Source organism: Bidens hawaiensis, unplaced genomic scaffold (assembly GCF_021521415.1).
Source record: "Bidens hawaiensis isolate Kalapana, Puna unplaced genomic scaffold, B.hawaiensis_p1.1 tig00001461_1, whole genome shotgun sequence".
NCBI lineage: Eukaryota > Viridiplantae > Streptophyta > Magnoliopsida > Asterales > Asteraceae > Bidens > Bidens hawaiensis.
This window is the reverse complement of record NW_027491082.1, coordinates 1,731,410-1,751,006: the sequence shown is the minus strand read 5'-3', so window position 1 is coordinate 1,751,006 and position 19,597 is coordinate 1,731,410. Positions and strand designations below refer to the sequence as shown.

At 38.1% G+C, this 19,597-nt stretch overlaps 1 pseudogene across 1 annotated transcript in view; it reads left to right on the top strand.

Moving 5' to 3' along the window:
- The first annotated feature begins 2,022 nt into the window (after nt 1–2,022).
- Nucleotides 2,023–19,597, top strand: part of LOC143578600 (G-type lectin S-receptor-like serine/threonine-protein kinase RKS1) — a 37,489-nt pseudogene continuing 19,914 nt past the window's right edge. The window contains exons 1-6 of the transcript XR_013143304.1: nt 2,023–2,472; nt 7,660–8,573; nt 9,012–9,084; nt 9,195–9,427; nt 9,509–9,719; nt 9,825–9,976. The product of XR_013143304.1 is annotated as a G-type lectin S-receptor-like serine/threonine-protein kinase RKS1 (transcript). The remainder of the gene's footprint in view (nt 2,473–7,659; nt 8,574–9,011; nt 9,085–9,194; nt 9,428–9,508; nt 9,720–9,824; nt 9,977–19,597) is intronic.

The following is a 19,597-nucleotide window of genomic DNA, read 5'->3' as shown; positions in this document are numbered from 1 at the left end:
TTTATGGAGTGGAGAAAAAGTCTACTTCTTGTACATGAGTCATAAGGAGAAATTCTTTAAATAGTCCTTTTCAAGAGAGAAATCAAATTTCGCCCAAAATATTTTGAACTTTCATAATGTCCAATACAAAACCATCGGAGCCGACACATTTGGGTTCGGCCGATGGATTTCACTATCCAATAGGATTATGCCATGTGTCTGATGTCTGACAAGACCCGTGATCTTTGAACCACAATCCATCGGATCTATGAACTTTGATGCAAAAATCGTCTCCTTGAAAGCAGTCGACTCCGTGATGTTTCAGTATGCTTTCATCGGCTTCGTGAGTTTTTGAAAATTGTCAGAAAAAAATCACTGGTGACATCAGTCCACATGAATTAGACCACTATATATAACATTGATGATGGCACTCAACAAGAATTAGACCAATTCTAAAATTTTACTTGTACATGAGCGATAAGGCTCGCTATCCATATCTAGTCTTAATGACAATGGTGTGATTAAAAACTGGTGGCATGATACTCTACAATAATTTGACAACCCTATCAAGTCTTAAGAACGAGTGTAGCCCCTATGGGGCGTTGTGTGACATGTGACGTCACGTCACTGTAAGGGCATTATATACAAAACGTGTGTAGTGGATAACCCATTCCAATTATCACTACATTATTATTTTATTATTATATTTTTATTAAAAATAAAACATAAAAAAACCTCCATCAATTATTTCTCACCAAGAATCGCCCCACCAATCAACAACCTTCACCACCTGCATAAACTATAAAAATACATTACTAGTTTGGAACTGGTAGTTACTGAAACCAAAGACATAAAAATAAATATCAATATGAAAAAACAATTACAATTGTCCGACAAAAGTACAAGTTATTTTGAAGGAATAGTTGAAAAGTTCATGATCGGCACGGTTGTTTTAGAATCACACGCCTCCGTGAAGGACGATTGTGTAGACTCTGAGAAATTGGGAATCTTGGTCAAAGACGGGAGAAAGATAGATGAAGAATTAACTGTAAAGTGGAGAAATTCGTCTTTTAAATATTTGGTTTGTAAACTGTCCGGCATTGAATGAAGGCGTTTATCTCGCTGCACCCAATGCCTTGAATGATGGTGTAAATCTCATTTCCGGCGAAGCTTCAGGCTCAGGCTGCGGCGTTTCATCGGGTATCCAAAAGTTGCCACAACCAGCACAGCCACCAGGTAAGGACGATGATTGTCATGGCCCGGAGCTCTTGATGATATCGGAAAGTGGGAAGAATTTGGTTTACTCGCCGGAGCCGAAGAAGATCGATGAAGCAGGGGGCGGCGTACAGTACTCTGATAAGACAAAAGATAGGGTCGACTGCGTACATAGGGTCCACCACATTCCTTAAAACTCTAGAACATAATTTGGAGTCCAAAACCGGTCTAAGCTCGACTATGAGGAATTGAGGATCCAGCTTAAATTAATAAATCAAAGGAAGATTTAGAATGGGAAGCTCATAATATGATCGAAGTTGGACTTTAGGATTTCGGGTCATGAGAATGGTATCCGGGCCATGATCATCAAGGAACATGAGCTAATCGGCAATCAATGATTTTTTTTATTATGCAATATACATGATGTAGGGGAGGAGGAAACTTCGATGTAAGAGTAGTTGAGGTTGTGGTGGTTTGTAGCTCGTCTTCTTGTTTTTCTTTATACTTTTGGGTTTTTGCTTCTTGCTTGAGATCCCTTTTGTTTTTATAAAACTTGGCCTTTCGAAAAAAAAAAGTAAATTAACTATTCATATGTTTTAAAAAAATTGCCGTTCAAAAAAGAAATTTCATATGTTCACTTAAGAATTTTACGTTTTGTTTATTGCCATGTGTTTTTGCTTTAGTGAATAATCTAGGCCACACTGTTTGAAAGCTATATTTATGATCGACTTATGGAGATAAGATTTTAATTAATTGCATTCAGAGATTGGTCCATTGACCCAGCCGCTCGATCTGGCCAGCTATACACTAACCATTATTAAGCCCAACACATTCTTTGATATTTAATCACGGTTCTCATACATTGTTTCTTTTGAACATCAAACAGACAAACAAGCATCTGATCAGAACGAAAGAGAACATGTTTCAAGAAAGAAGAATTCTGGTATCTTTGTTAATCTTTCTGGTCTTCGGGTTTTGTGCTTGTATCGACACCATCACACTCACTCAACCCGTTAAGGATGGAGATATTTTGGTCTCTACTGCAGAAACTTTTGCTCTTGGTTTTTTTAGCCCTGTAAATTCCAGCGATAGATACGTGGGTATCTGGTATAACAAAATTAATTGGGAGCAAACTGTAGTTTGGGTTGCCAATAGAGACCGTCCAATTACCAACTCATCTGGTATCCTATCCGTTGATCGAACCGGGAACCTCGTCCTGCATGAAATAAATCAAAGTTTTGTGTTTTGGTCAATGAACATTTCCAGAGTGGAGAGTGTGTTAAACGAGACGATATTTAAGGGCGGTTCGGTAAATCTCATGGGGTGGCTTGGAGGAGATTTTAAATAATAATTCGTTTATTATTTATTAATAAGTTAGTCTTATTTGAATTAAGTTAGTCTTATCCTAATTCCTATTTGACTTTGGCTCAAATTGTGTATTTGAGTTCGAGTAGGATTAGGCCAAAGGATATCTATATAAGCCTTTGGTATTTGATGTATTATTTAAGTTTTTCATGTGTACGTTTTCTTAATAATATATCAAAGTCTTTTTGTTTGTCAAAGAGAGATTAGAGAGATTCATTGTGTTTGCAATACAATATGTGCAGGTCCCATTAAAAGAGTTTGTCCTTTGTTTCCTTACTGCACGTCCAGAAGCAATATTTGTTTTGCATAATTAAGATCAGTTCTTAATTGTATTGTGATCGGCTCCCTTGCGCTATATAAATTCAACAAGTGGTATCAGAGCCGGGTCACCGAACGTCCGTACATTAATCGAGTTTAGCCAATCGAAGTCCAGCCAAGAGATTAGTCTCACGGACGATTGCCTTTGGCGATTATCCAGGTCAGTAGATCGTAAGCTAACAGGTGAAGAAAAGAAGCCGACGAAGAAGGAAACGATGGCCGATACGTCATTTGTTGCCGGAATCAAGCGTTTGAACCAAACTAATTACCGGACTTGGTCGACATGTGTTATGTCATACCTTCAAGGTCAGGACTTTTGGGAGGTTACCAACGGAACCGATACGCAACTACCAAGAAACGACACCGGAGGTGCTGTCGGGAAGTGGCGAGTAAAGGTCGGGAAAGCGATGTTCGTGTTGAAAACAACAGTCGAAGAGGAGATGTTAGATCACTTTCAAGAAGTCGAAACACTGAAGCATGCATGGGATATTCTTGAACGACTATTCACGAAGAAAAACGACACCCGATTACAACTTCTTGAAAACGAGTTGCATTCGGTTACTCAGAAAGATATGCCGATTCCAAAGTACTTCCATAAAGTTAAATCGCTTTGTCGTGAGATTGCCGATTTAGATTAGCAATCAAGGATTGGAGACGTGAGGATAAACGGATTATTATTCACGGGTTGAGGCTGGAATTTCAGTCATTTGTCGCTGCTGTTCAGGTTGGGCGACCCAACCGTCGCTCTCGGAATTTGAAAATTTGTTATCCGGACAGGAATCCTTAGCTAAACAGATGGCCGGTGTGTCAATCTCTACTGTACCGAAACAAGAAAACGAAGCACTGTTTGCGGGTAAAGGAAAAAGGAAAGTTCAAACCCAACCACAATTACAATAAAAAGAAGCCATGGATCGATCGAACAAAGGAAATAAACCCGAGGAACGAGACCAACAGGAAGGCGGTGATGAACAGAAGAATTGGAACCGTAATAAACAAGGTAAACGTCCGTCGTTTAAAACTTTTAAGTGTTATAATTGTGGCATGCGAGGACACATCGCAAAGTATTGTACAGCGAGTGCAACTGAAGAAGGAAATGCTGTGACAACGCAAAATCGAACTGAAGTGCGTTGGGATGCCGAGGCACATTATGCCGGAATTGAAGAGGTTCACGTGTTAACGGCTACAATAAAACCCTCTTTAAATTTGTTAAATGATTAGATTGTAGACTCGGGTTGTTCGAATCACCTAACGGGTCAAACGGAGCGGTTAAAGAACCCGGTTAAGTACGAGGGTAATCAAGTGGTAGTTATAGCCGATGACTCACGACACGACATAGCTCATATGGGTGAGGTTGATATCTCATCTGATTCTGAGGAAGGTGGTTTGGTTCTTAAAAGCGTGTTTCATGTTCCTGGCATGAAAAAGAACTTGTTGTCGGTTCCTCAAATCACCGACACCTGGCGGTATGTTCTATTCGGGCCGAATGATGTGAGTATTTTCGATAAGTTCGAAACTAAATCCATACCGGTGATTCAAGGGAGAAAGAAAGACTCGGTTTATGTATTGTCTGTCGGGACTTCGTATGTGAATAAGGTGAAAAGGAATTTAAACGCAGATTTGTGGCACCAGCGTTTAAGCCACGTCGGGTATGATAAATTTCAATTAATCATGAAAAAGAAGTTGGTGGCGCGAATACCTGAACTCGAAGTAAAAACAGATGTAGTGTGTGGCGGTTGTCAGTTTGGAAAGGCTCATAAGCAACCATTCGAGAACTCTAGTTATCGAGCTAAAGCCCCACTTGAACTCGTTCATACCGATGTGTTCGGTCCGGTAAAACAACCAACAGTCAAAGGTATGATTTTTATGATATCATTTATTGACAATTATTCAAAATATTTGTGGGTATATTTCATGAAGAAGAAAGCTGAGGCGTTTGAACGTTTCAAAGAATTTAAGTTGGAAGCTGAACGAGACTTAAAACGAAGCATCGAGTGCCTTCGTTCCGATAACGGAGGCAGGTATACATCCCGTGAATTTTCTTTGTTTCTTAAAGAAAATAGAATTAAACGCCAACTAACGTGTTTTAATACTCCCGAGCAAAACAGGGTTTCGGAGAAAAAGGACCAGACCCTAATCGACATGATCGGAAGCATGATGCACAACAAGAATGTACCGGGGAGATTTTGGGTGGAGGCAGTGAGTACTGCTGCGTTTATAAGTAACCAATTGCCACAACAAGGAATGGACTACGAGTCACCATACGAGAAGATGTTCAAAATCCGACCGAATGTTAGTTATTTTCGAGTCTTTGGATGCGTTTGTTATGTGTTCATCCTGGGGCATCTCAGACACAAGTTAGAGAAAAAGCAACGAGATGTATTTTTGTTGGTTACGATAATGAAAAGAAAGGGGTGGCGATGTTGTGAGCCGAGTACCGGGTGAATTTACGTGTCTCGGGACGTAATATTTGATGAAAACTCATCATGGTGGTCATCGAGTAAAGAAGTGTTACCCGACACTCAAGACTTAAGACAAGAAGTGGACAAGTATGTTGCTGTGGAGTTAAACAATGAAGAGGAGGTTGAACCCACTGTTCAACCTGTTGAGAATCAAACAGAAAATGTGGGTTTACACAGCAGCCCATGGATCAGCCCCTGGCGCATCAGGTTGTCAACTAGTCAGTCCGGGTCTCGGTCTGACAATCCTAACAGTTCAGCAACCATTGATGACAATGTGCAAGCTGTTCGAAGGTCCGAACGGGAGAGAAAACAAAACCCGAAGTATGCAAATTTTGACTTACTTGTTAGTCAAGAAACCGAACCTGAGATGGTAGAACAAGCTATATGAGATCCTAAGTGGATGGAAGCAATGAAGCAAGAGTTAGATGCTTTAGCCAGAACGAGACCTGGCATCTTGTTCCGAAGCTGAGTGATGTAAATACGATTTCGTGTAAATGGGTTTTTAAAATTAAAAGGCGGGCCGATGGGTCGTTAGAAAGATATAAAGCTCGATTAGTGGCATTGGGTTTTTCACAGGAGTACGAGATCGATTATGAAGATACGTTTAGTCTCGCATCTAAGCTCATTTCGGTTCGAGTAATTTTAGCTATCGCCGCGTGCAAAGGTTGGGATTTATGGCAAATGGATGTGAGTAATGCATTTTTATATGGCGATTTGGATCGGGTAATATACATGGATCAGCCGGGAGGTTTTGTAAGTCAAAATTTTCCTAATTATCTTTGTCAGTTAAAGAAAGCAATTTACGGCTTAAAACAGTCACCGCGGGCCTGGTTCGGTAAGATCGGTGAGTTTTAGAACTTAATGGATTTGTTCCTACAATAGCCGATACAGTTATCCTCGTTTATGTAGACAACTTAATTATAGCCGGCGATTTAGTCTACGTGGTGGAGCAATTAAAAATTAATCTGTGCACTCGTTTTTTCATGAAAGATGTGGGAAAATTAAAGCACTTTTTGGGTCTAGAGCTCGAGTACAAGAATGATTTATACTTCATCAAAATCGGTATGTCGTTAATCTTTTGGTGAAATTTGGTATGGAAAGTTGCAAACCGATACGGGTACCCATGGAACCAAATGGATCTCTTCGATCCGAAGAAGGAAAAGAGTTGGAAGAAGTAACCATGTATAGGCAAATAATTGGAAGTCTTCTTTATTTGACCTTGGCTATACCCGACATCGCGTATGTTGTTGGTGTGCTTAGTAGATTTGTTTAAGCTCCGAGAAAACCTCACCTTGAAGCTGCTCGGTTAGTGTTACGGTGTGTGAAGTCGACTCCGAGCTATGGTGTTAAGCTTAAGAGGGAGTCGAGTATGGAATTAATCGGGTTTTGCGATGCCGATTATGCTAAAGATCCGGACACGAGACAGTGTATAACCGCGTATGCTTTCTTGATTGGTTCAAGTGCTGTTACTTGGTGTAGCAAAAGGCAGCCCACGGTGTCACTTTCGACTACCGAGGCGGAGTATCGGGATGCAACTATGGCCGCGCAAGAGTGAGTATGGCTGGTTCGTTTTATAAACGAGTTAAATTAAGGTAAGAATGAGAAGGTAGCATTGTATGGGGATAATGTGTTCAATATTATTGGCTAAGAATCCCACGTTTCATGCGCGTACGAAACATATTGAAGTTCATTATCACTTTATTCGTGAGAAAGTGTTGAATGGAGAAATTGATTTTAAATATGTTAACATGTTGGAGCAAGCTGCTGATATGTTCACGAAGAGTTTGCCAAAAGAGAAGCTTGTGAAGTTTTGTACTCGCTTGGGAATGAAAGGAAGCAAATATTGAGCGGGAGTGTTAAACGAGATGATATTTAAGGGCGGTTTGGTAAATCTCATGGGGTGGCTTGGAGGAGATTTTAAATAATAATTCGTTTATTATTTATTAATAAGTTAGTCTTATTTGAATTAAGTTAGTCTTATCCTAATTCCTATTTGAGTTTGGCTCAAATTTTATATTTGAGTTCGAGTAGGATTAGGCCAAATAATATCTATATAAGCCTTTGGTATTTGATGTATTATTTAAGTTTTTCGTGTGTACGTTTTCTTAATAATATATCGAAATCTTTTTATTTGTCAAAGAGAGATAAGAGAGATTCATTGTGTTTGCAATATAATATGTGCAGGTCCCATTAAAAGAGTTTGTCCTTTGTTTCCTTGTTTCCTTACTGCACGTCCAGAAGCAATATTTGTTTTGCATAATTAAGACCAGTTCTTAATTGTTAATTGTGATCGGCTCCCTTGTGCTATATAAATTCAACAGAGTGATCATCTTTTTTCGGCTCAGTTGTTGGATTCGGGGAATTTGGTGTTGTTTCAAAGCCTAAACAAAGAGGTTTATTCATGGCAAAGCTTTGATCACCCTTCAAATACGTTTCTTCTGGGTATGAAGATTGGGTTAGATAGGAAAACAGGTTTGAACAGGATGATTACGTCTTGGAAATCTACCGGGAATCCCAGTTTGGGTGATTATTATTGAAAATAGAGTTTAATAATTCACCTCAGATGCTCTTGGTTAAAGGTATGACAGGTATTTGGCAGCCTGGTTCATGGACGGGTCATGGATTCAGCGGCATACCTCTGATGGTGAATGATCCTATCATGCATCCTGCTTTCCTAAACAATGATGAGGAGGTTGTGTTTTTTTACCATGTGAGCAAGTCGTCAATATTAACTAGATTTGTCCTTACAGAATCTGGAACATTTTTTAGGCTAGTTTGGAATGAGGCAGATAGTAAGTGGATTGGGTTCTGGTCGGCTCCAAAAGACAGTGTGATGGCTATAACCATTGTGGTCCCTTTGGCTTTTGTGATCCAAATAAATCGGCCACTTTTGAGTGTGATTGCCTTCCCGGATACGAGCCACAATCACTACAGTCACAACAAGACTGGTACATAGGGGACGCTTACAAAGTGTGTAAAAGAAAGGTTGGAACACAGATATGCAAGACTGGAGCCGGGGTCGTTGAGTTAGCCAATGCTAAGGTACCGGATACATCCACGGCACATGTGAACATGACTTTGGGATTAAAAGCGTGCGAAGGGTTGTGCTTGAGGGATTGTACATGCATGGGATATGCACTTGCCGATATTATTAAAGGGCCCAACGGTGGAGGTTGCATTAAGTGGCACGGGGACATGAACGATACAATGACATTTTCAAATGGGGGCCAGTCTTTTTATATTCTTTTTATATAGGGGTTGGTGCCAATGAATTAGGTACGCCATCAATGCTTTTTTTTATTATTATTATTTTAACGATGGGATAAATTACCCAATTAGTCAACTATGACTGTAAAATTTTCAATATAGTTTTTGAAAATTAACTCACTTCTTTCTAGAATTTCCTTTCTAGGCCGATTAGAGCTCGCCACGCTAGACTAGTCGGCTAAGACGGCTAAGCCTTATCCGACACATTTTGACACTGAAAGTCATAAAAAGTATTGTGGGACTAAAAGTCCAAACATATTGTTAAAATTTGTGGATAAATTTAGAAAACAAAATTAATGAAGAATGTGTAGTATGAGCACTTACTCGTTTAGTTTGATTACATCCTGCTAATATAGTTCTTTTTAATTGGTTTAAACCAATTTTAATTAAACTGGAAGCACAAAACAGATATTCAATGATTTGAATACAGCATCTGTCCCACAAAACATGAATCAAGCAGTACTAGTGCACCTAAAAAGCAGTAAATTCTGATCAAACTATAATATACCGAAAACTTGAGTGTTTTTTTTTTTGGTCTGGCCTGGGTCAGTTCAGTTTAATGAAACTCACATATAAGCATTAATACACTAGTATTCACTTCACTACTATGGGTTGATGCAGCCAACCGAAATGAAGGCGAAATTGGATTCAATTTCAAGAATAACTTGAAAACCTTGGAAGGGCCTAACATGGAGAATGATATTGGCAAAAATGTTGATTTGGATGTGTTTGATTTGAGCACAATAGTTGTAGCAACCGATAACTTTTCTCCCTTAAACAAGGTTGGAAAAGGTGGATTTGGCTCCGACCGCTCCGTTTATAAGGTAGTGTCTTGTCAATCTCGGTAATGAGCATGGCCTTAGTGGTTATTTGTAATTGTTGTTAGCTAAAAATGATTTACTTAGGGTACACTACTAAATGGGCAAGAAATTGCTATCAAAAGATTATCACAAAGTTCAGGTCAAGGGATGCAAGAATTCAAAAATGAAGTAACATTGATAGCGAAACTTCAACATAGAAACCTAGTTCGGCTTTTGGGATATTGTTTCCATAAGGAAGAAAAGATGTTAGTTTACGAATACTTACCAAACAAAGGCTTGGATTCTTTTATATTCGGTTTGTTCTCTAACCTACAATTAAGTTCTCAAACCCTAACTACTTCAATTTCTAAATTACTTTTCTCAAACTCTAATATATTATAATGAAATGGTCCGACTTTAAATCAAGAAAGCGCATTTCTTTTAGATTGGAGGAAACGGTTCCAAATCATTCAGGGGATTGCTCGTGGACTATTGTATCTTCATCATGATTCTAGGCTAAAGATTATCCACAGGGATCTAAAAGCAAGCAATGTTTTGCTAGATACAAAATTTGTAACACCCACAAAATTTTGGTTCAAAGTTTTTACAAGTTTATAAAGTTAAAGGACTAAAGATATTTATGAGATAACTAATGGGAACAAATGAGATAAAAGGAAACAAGAATATATTATGTTAAGAAATAAGGAAAAACTCCATCCCACATGGAAAGTGGGAAAGAAATGGAAGCACTTTATAAATAAGGAGTTTTTCATGGTAATGTTCTTATGTGGCTAATCACTCTCACTAGTCCTAGCGGAGGGTGCGAAGCATCCGACGCGCACGCGCACGCACACGGACTCGGGCGATGGGTGTAATGTGGCGTTTTGATTGCGCACTTTGCACTTTACCGAAGATGATGTGTGTCTAATAACCCTATAATAATGACCCTCACAACTAAGCTTTAATATTAAAACGAAAATCCTAAAACCACACACAACCGGCAAGTGTACCGATCGCAAGTAGTATAGACTTAGGAAGTCCGAGTATCGAACACGTGGACACGTTAGAACGCTAAAGATCACTAACCCTAGACAAGACCTACCTTAAAATAATATTATATTGATTTTTGATTTTTTGATTTTTAAATACTTAATTGAACTAACTGGACTAACTAACAAAACTTACCAAAAATAGAAAACTTAACGTAAAACTAACTGTGTTAACTTAGGATGGAGAAAAACGTCTACCTAGGTCTGAATCAAATTGTAGGTCTAACAAGCTAATGGATTGAATGATATATAGACACCGGTCCCTAAAGATGACACGACTAAGGATCGCTCGGGCTCACTGGATTACCTCTCGGTCTCACACAACAAACCCTAACTACTCAAAATCGGCTAAAACGACCAAACCGGGAAACAATTGCTAACGTGTTCTAATGCTAGATCACCTCTTGGTCTCACCAACACTCGACCCTAATGGCAATGAATACTACACAACCAAGGATAGAGGAACAATTCAACTTAAACTAAAATAGATCAACTAGTCGCTCAAACACCTAAACCTGACAAGAAACGAACTCGCTCTCGCGCAATCCTTATTCTAGCATGCAAAGGTAATGAGACAACCCTAACTTCCTATCACCTCTCGGTCTCAAGAAAGGTGTTTAACCGCTGTACTTAATCCAATTAATCATGCAACAAAACCCTACGGTGGTACCTACCGCAAACAAACCCTAAACACAAAGTCTAGAATCAAACAATGCACCGATCAATCAATACAAAACTAATCAACCGACACACGGGGTTTATGCAATGAATCACCAAATTTTCCGGCCCTTAAACACAACCTATTTCATGTCTAAATCAAACTTTACAATAACAATTAAGGTCTATTAATCAAACAATCCATAAAACTCATCAAAACCTAACAATTATCATCATTCCTAGGTAGAACTAACAAGATTAGCCAAGCATATTAATTGGACAGCAGCAAACACTCAATAAAATCATCATAAAACTCATACCAACCATCTTAACAATCGTCCAACAATCAATCCTAATCCTAAACAATTCAATCTCTCAAGTAATTGCAAAACAATTCAACAATTAAGCAAGAAACTAAAAGTGTATGAACAATGAAAAAGAGGTAAGGATATGAGGTGTTCCGGGGCTGCTCTCGGCTGTAAAAAACAGTGGTGAATGATCCCGAGGCTTGATTCTTGCTTGTTCTTCCTTCCCTAGCCGTCACACGATCAAAACCCTAGCACACAAAAGCTTTTTCTTTCTTTTTTCTTGCTGGAAATTCCGATCAGCAGCTATTGTGCTGCTGTTGGCTGTTGTTGTGCTGCTGTTGATGCTGTTGTGTTGCTATTGATGCTTTTGTGCTGCTATTGATTCCGATCAGCAGCTATTTTGGCTCATTAGGGTTTTATTTTTTTATATAATATAATATAATATAATATAATATGGTCTTGGGCCTCCATGATGCATACGGGTCGGGCCTTGAGCTTTGTCTTGAACTTGTACGCGTAAAAGGCTCGTAGAATGCTCAAAAAGTCCCGGTTTTCTTATTTCTTTCACCCAAAACCTACAAGATTAATAAATGTATGTAAAACCTATCTAAAATGAGTTAAAACATATAAAATATAATATAATACGTAGATAAAACGTGCGGAAAATACGAGTGTTTTACAACACATCAGAAGACCAGAGACTGAAAATAAAAATTTAGCACCTTCGCGATACGCGAAGATGCATGAAGTAACCTCATCCGGTGCTAACACGTGGCAGGTCTAGTGGTTGATACGCGAAGGAATATAATAATACCCGCGGCTACATTTGTCCTTCGCGCATCGCGAAAAATCCTTCGCGATACGCGTAGATGCACAGATTCTGGGTATAAATAGGCAGCCATGGGGATGAAGTCTCCATCACATCACACACACTTTACCTTGAAAACCGTGCCATAGTCCCGACAATTTCTGACACGTTAATTGTATAGAAGTACGTGCAAGAAGGAGTGTTGCCCACAGGAAGTTTTAGTATTCTGTATAGACAAGCCATATCAGGTAGGGGTTCTACCCGATTATTTTATTATATATGGCTTAGACCCTAGTTGAGGGTATAGTCTATACCTTGATCAGTTAATAAGTGAAATGTAGCTTACATAAGATAAGGTTATGAATAAAATATTATTCTTTATTATAAAGATATTTCTTATGAATGAAGAAATGGGATATATGTACATTTCTTCATGATAAAGAAACGTAGTATATAATGTTTTATAAATGAAATAAACATCAAGGTAAAGGTTATGCAAATAGACTTAAGGTCTAAAGCTAGATCATAGATCTAGTTATTTATATAATGTTATTCTCGTACTATAGGTTCGAAATAAAGAGATAAAGATCAGACATCTGTTGGTGAGAAATCTTGAAATCAAAAAAAGGTGAATACGTCCAAATCTTTTTATAGTGTAAAATGTTTTATGACGTGAATATGTCTATGTATTGTATTTTTGAAAAGATATTTACTCTTTAAAACTATGGACTGTTATCCATATGTAAAAGAGTTATGGAAATATTTGCATGAGGGTTGGTTCAAAACCTCTAAAACGTTTTGATACAAGGTAGTACTAAACACTCAGGCTAAAATACACATGTGTCTGGATCCTTACATATATGTACTGTAGTGGGCACACTACACACATACTGACCATGAGGCAAGTGACTATCTCTAGGGCGAGTAAAGTCTGATTATGTGGTTTGTGCGTATGTTTAGTTCCGATGAGATGGGATTGAGACCCACTGAGTTGTTGAACACTATTGGTGTTGTGTCATTACGAATTGTGAAAATGTTTTATTGAGTCAGCGTATTCATCAGCATATAGCTGACGTATTTTCAAACTGTTTTCAGGTAACCAAAAGTAAGGTATAAATATGGATATGCCAATGGAGATAGAAGATCACTAGGCATAGAATGCAGCTGGTGGCTCAGCTAATTTTGTAATGATGCATATATTAAACTTGTTTTTAAACAAGTAAATTTTGTAAAACAGTCAAGGGTATTTAATTCCCTTTGTTATGAAAATGAATATTTTAAATTAACATTTTCCGCTGCAAACTTTGATAAATTGACAAAAGTGGTACCAACTGTGAGTCATACGCCTAGGCCCGAAGGCGGGGTCTGACAAGTTGGTATTAGAGCCATCGGTTTTAGCGAATTAAGTATTTGATAAAGTACTTAGGCTTTAACCAATTTAAGTATATGAAAGTACGGATAAGATATATGCCATCGGTGAATTCTTAGAGATAGTAACTAATAGTTACCTTCTATTTCTCGTCTATAGAATGTCAAAAAAAGGAAATTTGAACGTTGAAGTCAATAGTGGACCCTCAAGGAATACGAGAGGGAGAATGAAGAAAAAGGTTGAAAATCAAGAAGTGAATGAAACTCCTTCTACTGGTGATCAATTCGTGAGAAAGGAGGATATGCAAGAACTAATCGCAAAAGGAATTGCCGAAGCTTTTCCAGCTATGCTCGAGACTATGAGGAAGAAAGAAACATCGAGCAATGAGAAATCTAACAAGTCCAAGAGGGAAGAAGAAGAAGAACATGTCAGCTCTAATGCTGATAGTGAATATGAAGAGAAGAAAACCAAGAAACAGAAGACTAAGAAGGGCTGTAGTTATAAGACATACCAGACGTTTAACCCCAAAGAATTCTATGGAAGCAATGGTGTTATTGCTACATTGGGATGGCTTGAAGAAATAGAAGCCATTAATGTTATCAGCAAGTGTTCTGAGGAAGAAGCAATTGAATACTCCTCCCAATCTTTTAAAGGAGAAGCTCTGCAATGGTGGAACACCCTTATACAATACAAGGGTAGACTAAACATGTACAAGTTGAGTTGGGAAGAATTTAAGGAGCTCGTAATCAGGAAGTTTTGTCTGATGAATGAAAAAGGTGAAATTCAAATCAAGTTTTTAAATCATAAAGTTGTTGGGACAAATCTCAAGGACTACAATACTAAGTTCTTGGAGTACTGTAGGATAGTACCACACTTGGTAACGCCGGAAAATAACAAAGTCACCCGTTATATCTGGGGTTGCCAAAGGAGATTAGAGATATGGTCAGATCGTCTCTGCCTTAAACTATTGATTCGGCCATGGAGTTGGCTGGATATATGATGAATGGCTTAATCAGAACTCGTGAAGAGAAAAAGAAAGAGAATGTATTCAAGAAGGAAATTGTGTTCAAAAAGAATGATAGGAAACCATATCGTGGGGAAAAGAGGAACTCTCAGTCACCAAACCCGTTGTGTAGGATATGCAACAGAAGACATCTTGGGAAGTGCAGGCTCAATCAGTCAGTCACCTGTACTAATTGTAAACAAGTGAGTCATGCAACAACCGATTGCATGACAAAATAAAATTGCTTGTTATGGTTGTGGAGAGATGGGACATTTTCAGAATGAATGTCCGAAGAAGAAAACTGGAGGAGATGGTGCAAGTGGTAGCGGCACCAAAAATGAAGGTAGAAAGGGAAATGCACGTGTTTTTGTGCTCAACACCGAGAAGGCAGCTGAAATGCTAGAAGTCATAACCGGTACGTTTCTTGTTAATAATGTGTATGCTAGGGTTTTATTCGACTCAGGTGCGAACCAAAGTTTTATAGATAAGAAATTTTGTGATCTATTAAATGAACCCCTAGTTAAGTTAGACAAATCCCTCATGGTAGAAACAGCCGACGGTAATCTAGTTAGAATATCTGAAGTCTTGAAGAAGGGCAAAATTCTATTAGCAGGACATGTCATACCTTTCCAGTTGTTACCCATGACATTGGCAGGCTTTGATATCGTTTTAGGTATGAATTGGTTATCCGATAATCAAGCCCGTATCTTATGCGATAAGAAAGCAATTGAAATTCGTGCAACAAATGGAAAGACAATTCAAATTGCTGGAGACAAAGATGGAGGTCATGTCAGATTAATCTCGATGATTAAAGCAAATAAATGTCTACGTAAAGGTTGTTTGGCATTCATGGTGTATGTGACAGAAGAACCTAAAGAAAAGAAATTAGAAGATGTACTAATTGTTTCAGAATTTCCTGACGTTTTCCTAGAAGAATTACCAGGAATACCACCGGAGCGCGATGTTGAATTCAGAATAAACTTAGTACCTAGAACCGCTCCAATATCCAAATCCCCGTACAGATTAGCACCAACGGAAATGAAAGAATTAAAGAAATAGTTAGATGAACTATTAGAGAAAGGATTTATAAGGCCGAGTTCTTCACCTCAGGGAGCTCCGATCTTATTCGTGAAAAAGAAAGACGGTTTGATGAGAATGTGCATCGATTATCGCGAGCTAAACAAAGTAACCATCAAGAATAAATATCCACTCCCAAGAATCGATGACTTGTTTGATCAACTACAAGGAGCAAGTTGTTTTTCGACGATCGATTTACGTTCAGGTTATCATCAATTAAAAGTCCAAGAAGAAGATATTCCAAAGACTGCATTTAGAACCAGATATGGACATTTTGAATTCACGATTATGCCATTTCGACTTACAAATGCTCCCGCAACATTCATGGATATGATGAACAGAATTTGTAAGCCTTATTTAGATAAATTTGTAATCGTATTCATCGACGATATACTTATTTATTCTAAATCGGAAGAAGATCATAAGGTTCATCTCAGGATTTTGCTTGAATTCATTCGAAACGAGAAATTATATGCTAAATTTTCTAAGTGTGAATTATGGCTTCAAGAAGTACAATTTCTTGGTCATGTTATCAATGCAAACAGAATTCAAGTAGATCCCGCCAAAATTGAAGCGATAGCTAGGGGTGTATTTTTTAACCGTACACGAATAACAAACCTGAACCGAAGTGACCCGAGACCTAAATAACCCAACCCGTATTCATCCGAACTGATTAAACTCCTAAACCGAACCCGAAATAAAATATTCGGGTCGGTATTTGGGTTGAAATACCCAGATTCGGGTTGACCCGAATAACCCGAAGTATAATAAATCGATGCACTTATCCCTAATTTTATAGGATAGTTTAGCGGTGAAGTAGCACGGTGACCTTATGTATTCTTGTTCGGATGTTCTAAAGACTCCAATTAATATTGGATCTATCACATCCTAATGTATTAATGACCATAAAGCATGCGGAGAATGCATCTTTAATTCAAAAACTTAAACAATATAGTATTTAAACCAATATTAATATTTATTGAGCATATTTCTTCAATCTATGCAAGTATTAATCCATATGCTACAACACTCCTTCATCCCATCTAATGCATTCTTTTATGATAAATTTCATGTTTTGCTAAATAATATATGCTATTGTTGAATATGCTGTATATTATGGTTTTATAACGGCTTGGAATATGGTTTTTTAATTTATGATATTGTTAAAGGTGGAATTTTTTTTATTTTGTTAAACCCGAAACCCGACCTGAATTTACCCGACCCATATAACATGAAACCCAAACAACCGAACTTATTTGGGTCGATTCTTGGGTCAATTTGTTTTGAGCTCAAACCCGAACAACCCGACCCAAACAACCCGAAACCCGGAATAAATAACCCGAAGAACACCCCTAGCGATAGCTAAATGGGAAATTCCTAAATCGCCAACTGAAGTTCGAAGTTTCTTAGGATTGGCCGAATACTATAGAAGATTCATTGAGAATTTCTCCGGTATAGCAGTTCCCTTAACCTCTTTAACTCAAAAGAATGTTAAGTATGAATGGGGAACCAAACAACAAGAAGCATTTGACTTACTTAAACAAAAGCTTACTAATGCACCTATATTGGCTTGGCAAACAGTAGATTGTGTTGTATTTAGTGATGTGTCTCATTTGGGTATGGGTTGTGTACTAATGCAACGACATAAAGTAATAGCTTATGCTTCTCGACAATTGAAAGTACACGAAAAGAATTATACAACTCATGATCTAGAGTTGGGTGCCATAATTTTTACCTTGAAGTTATGGAGACACTATTTACATGGAGTTAAGTTTATCGTGTACACTAATCATAAGAGTTTAAAACACATATTTGATCAAAAGGAACTTAACATGCACCAAAGACGATGGATGAAAACCTTAAACGACTATGATTGTGCAATCATCTATCATGAAGGAAAAGCAAATGTAGTAGCTGACGCGTTGAGTCGCAAAGAACATGAAAAACCCAAAAGGGTTAGAGCCTTAAGACTAAAACTACAAATAGATTTAATTGCACAAGTCAAGGATGCTCAAAAGAAAGCAATAGAAGAAAACCAAATCTCCGAAGAAAAGCATAATGCTACAATTGACTCTTTAGTCAAAGGAGATGATGACATACTCAGACTTGGAAACAGAATCTGGGTACCGAATGTTGATGAATTACGTGAAAGGATTATGAGTGAAGCTCATCGATCGAAGTATATGATGCATCACGGTAGTGATAAAATGTATCAAAATCTTAAGCCTAACTACTGGTGGAACGGGATGAAGAAGGATATTTCTCTATTTGTAGCCAAATGTTTAACTTGTTTACAAGTCAAGGCTGAGCATCAAAACCTTCAGGTTTGCTTCAACAACCTGAACTACCTGTTTGGAAATGGGAGATGATAACAATGGATTTCATTACGAAACTCCCTAAGACTACCCGTCAGCATAATGCTATTTGGGTCATTATTGATAGGTTAACTAAGTCTGCTCATTTCATACCTATCAATGAATCTTACTCTATGGATAGACTGGCACGAATATATGTGAACAACATTGTGTCATTACATGGTGTGCCATTATCTATCATATATGATCGAGACAGTAGATTTACTTCTCATTTCTGGAAAAGTTTCCAACAAGCGTTAGGAACTCAATTGAATCTCAGCACTGCTTATCATCCTCAAACTGATTCAAACTGATGGGCAGAGTGAAAGAATAATTCAAACACTTGAAGATATGCTCCGAGCTTGTGTGATTGATCTAGGAGGAAGTTGGGATGATCATCTTCCTTTGATGGAATTCTCGTATAATAATAGTTATCACACAAGTATCCAGGCTGCTGTACCATTTGAAGCATTATATGGACGAAAATGTAGAACGCTGGTATGTTGGTCTGAAACTGGAGATAATCAAATAACTGGACCGGATATAGTCCAAGAAACCACAGCTAAGATATTGCAAATCTGTGAATGACTTAAGACGGCAAGAGATCGACAAAAGAATTATGCTGATGTTCGCCGTAAGCCGTTGGAATTTCATGTAGGCGATAAAGTTTTGTTAAAGGTTTCACCATAGAAAGGTGTTGTATGATTCGGCAAGAAAGGAAAACTAAGTCATCGTTTTGTGGGACCGTTTATAATTTACGCAAGTGTTTGGCTGAAGAAACTTTAGCTATGCCTTTAAGGGATGTTGAAATTAATGAAAATCTAAAATTTGTAGAACAACCTCTACAAGTTGAAGATTTCCAAGTAAAGAAACTTAAACGTCAAAAGCTAAAATTAGTCAAAATAAGATGGAACTCCCGAAGAGAACCAGATTTTACTTGGGAGTTAGAATCGGAAATGAGAAAGAAGTATCCACATTTGTTCTAGCGAATCTTAAGGACGGGATTCATTTCAAGGTGGGGAGGATGTAACACCCACAAAATTTTGGTTCAAGTTTTTACAAGTTTATAAAGTTAAAGGACTAAAGATATTTATGAGATAACTAATGGGAACAAATGAGAAAAAAGGAAACAAGAATATATTATGTTAAAAAATAAGGAAAAACTCCATCCCACATGGAAAGTGGGAAATAAATGAAAGCACTTTATAAGGAAGGAGTTTTTCATGGTAATGTTCTTATGTGGCTAATCACTCTCACTAGTCCTAGCGGAGGGTCCGAAGCACCCGAAGCGCACGCGTACGGACACGGACTCAGGCGATGGGCATAATGTGGCGTTTTGATAGCGCACTTTGCACTTCGCACGCTCGTATCGCCGCGAGCCGCATAAGGGTCACTTTAGTATTTTTGAACTATGATCAAGATATGACAAGCTACCAAAGACCAGGGACTGAAAATAAAAATTTAGCACCTTCGCGATACGCGAAGAAGCATGAAGTAACCTCATCCGGTGCTGACACGTGGCAAGTCTAGTGGTTGACTCGGCAAAGCTATTGAGCAACTTCACGATAC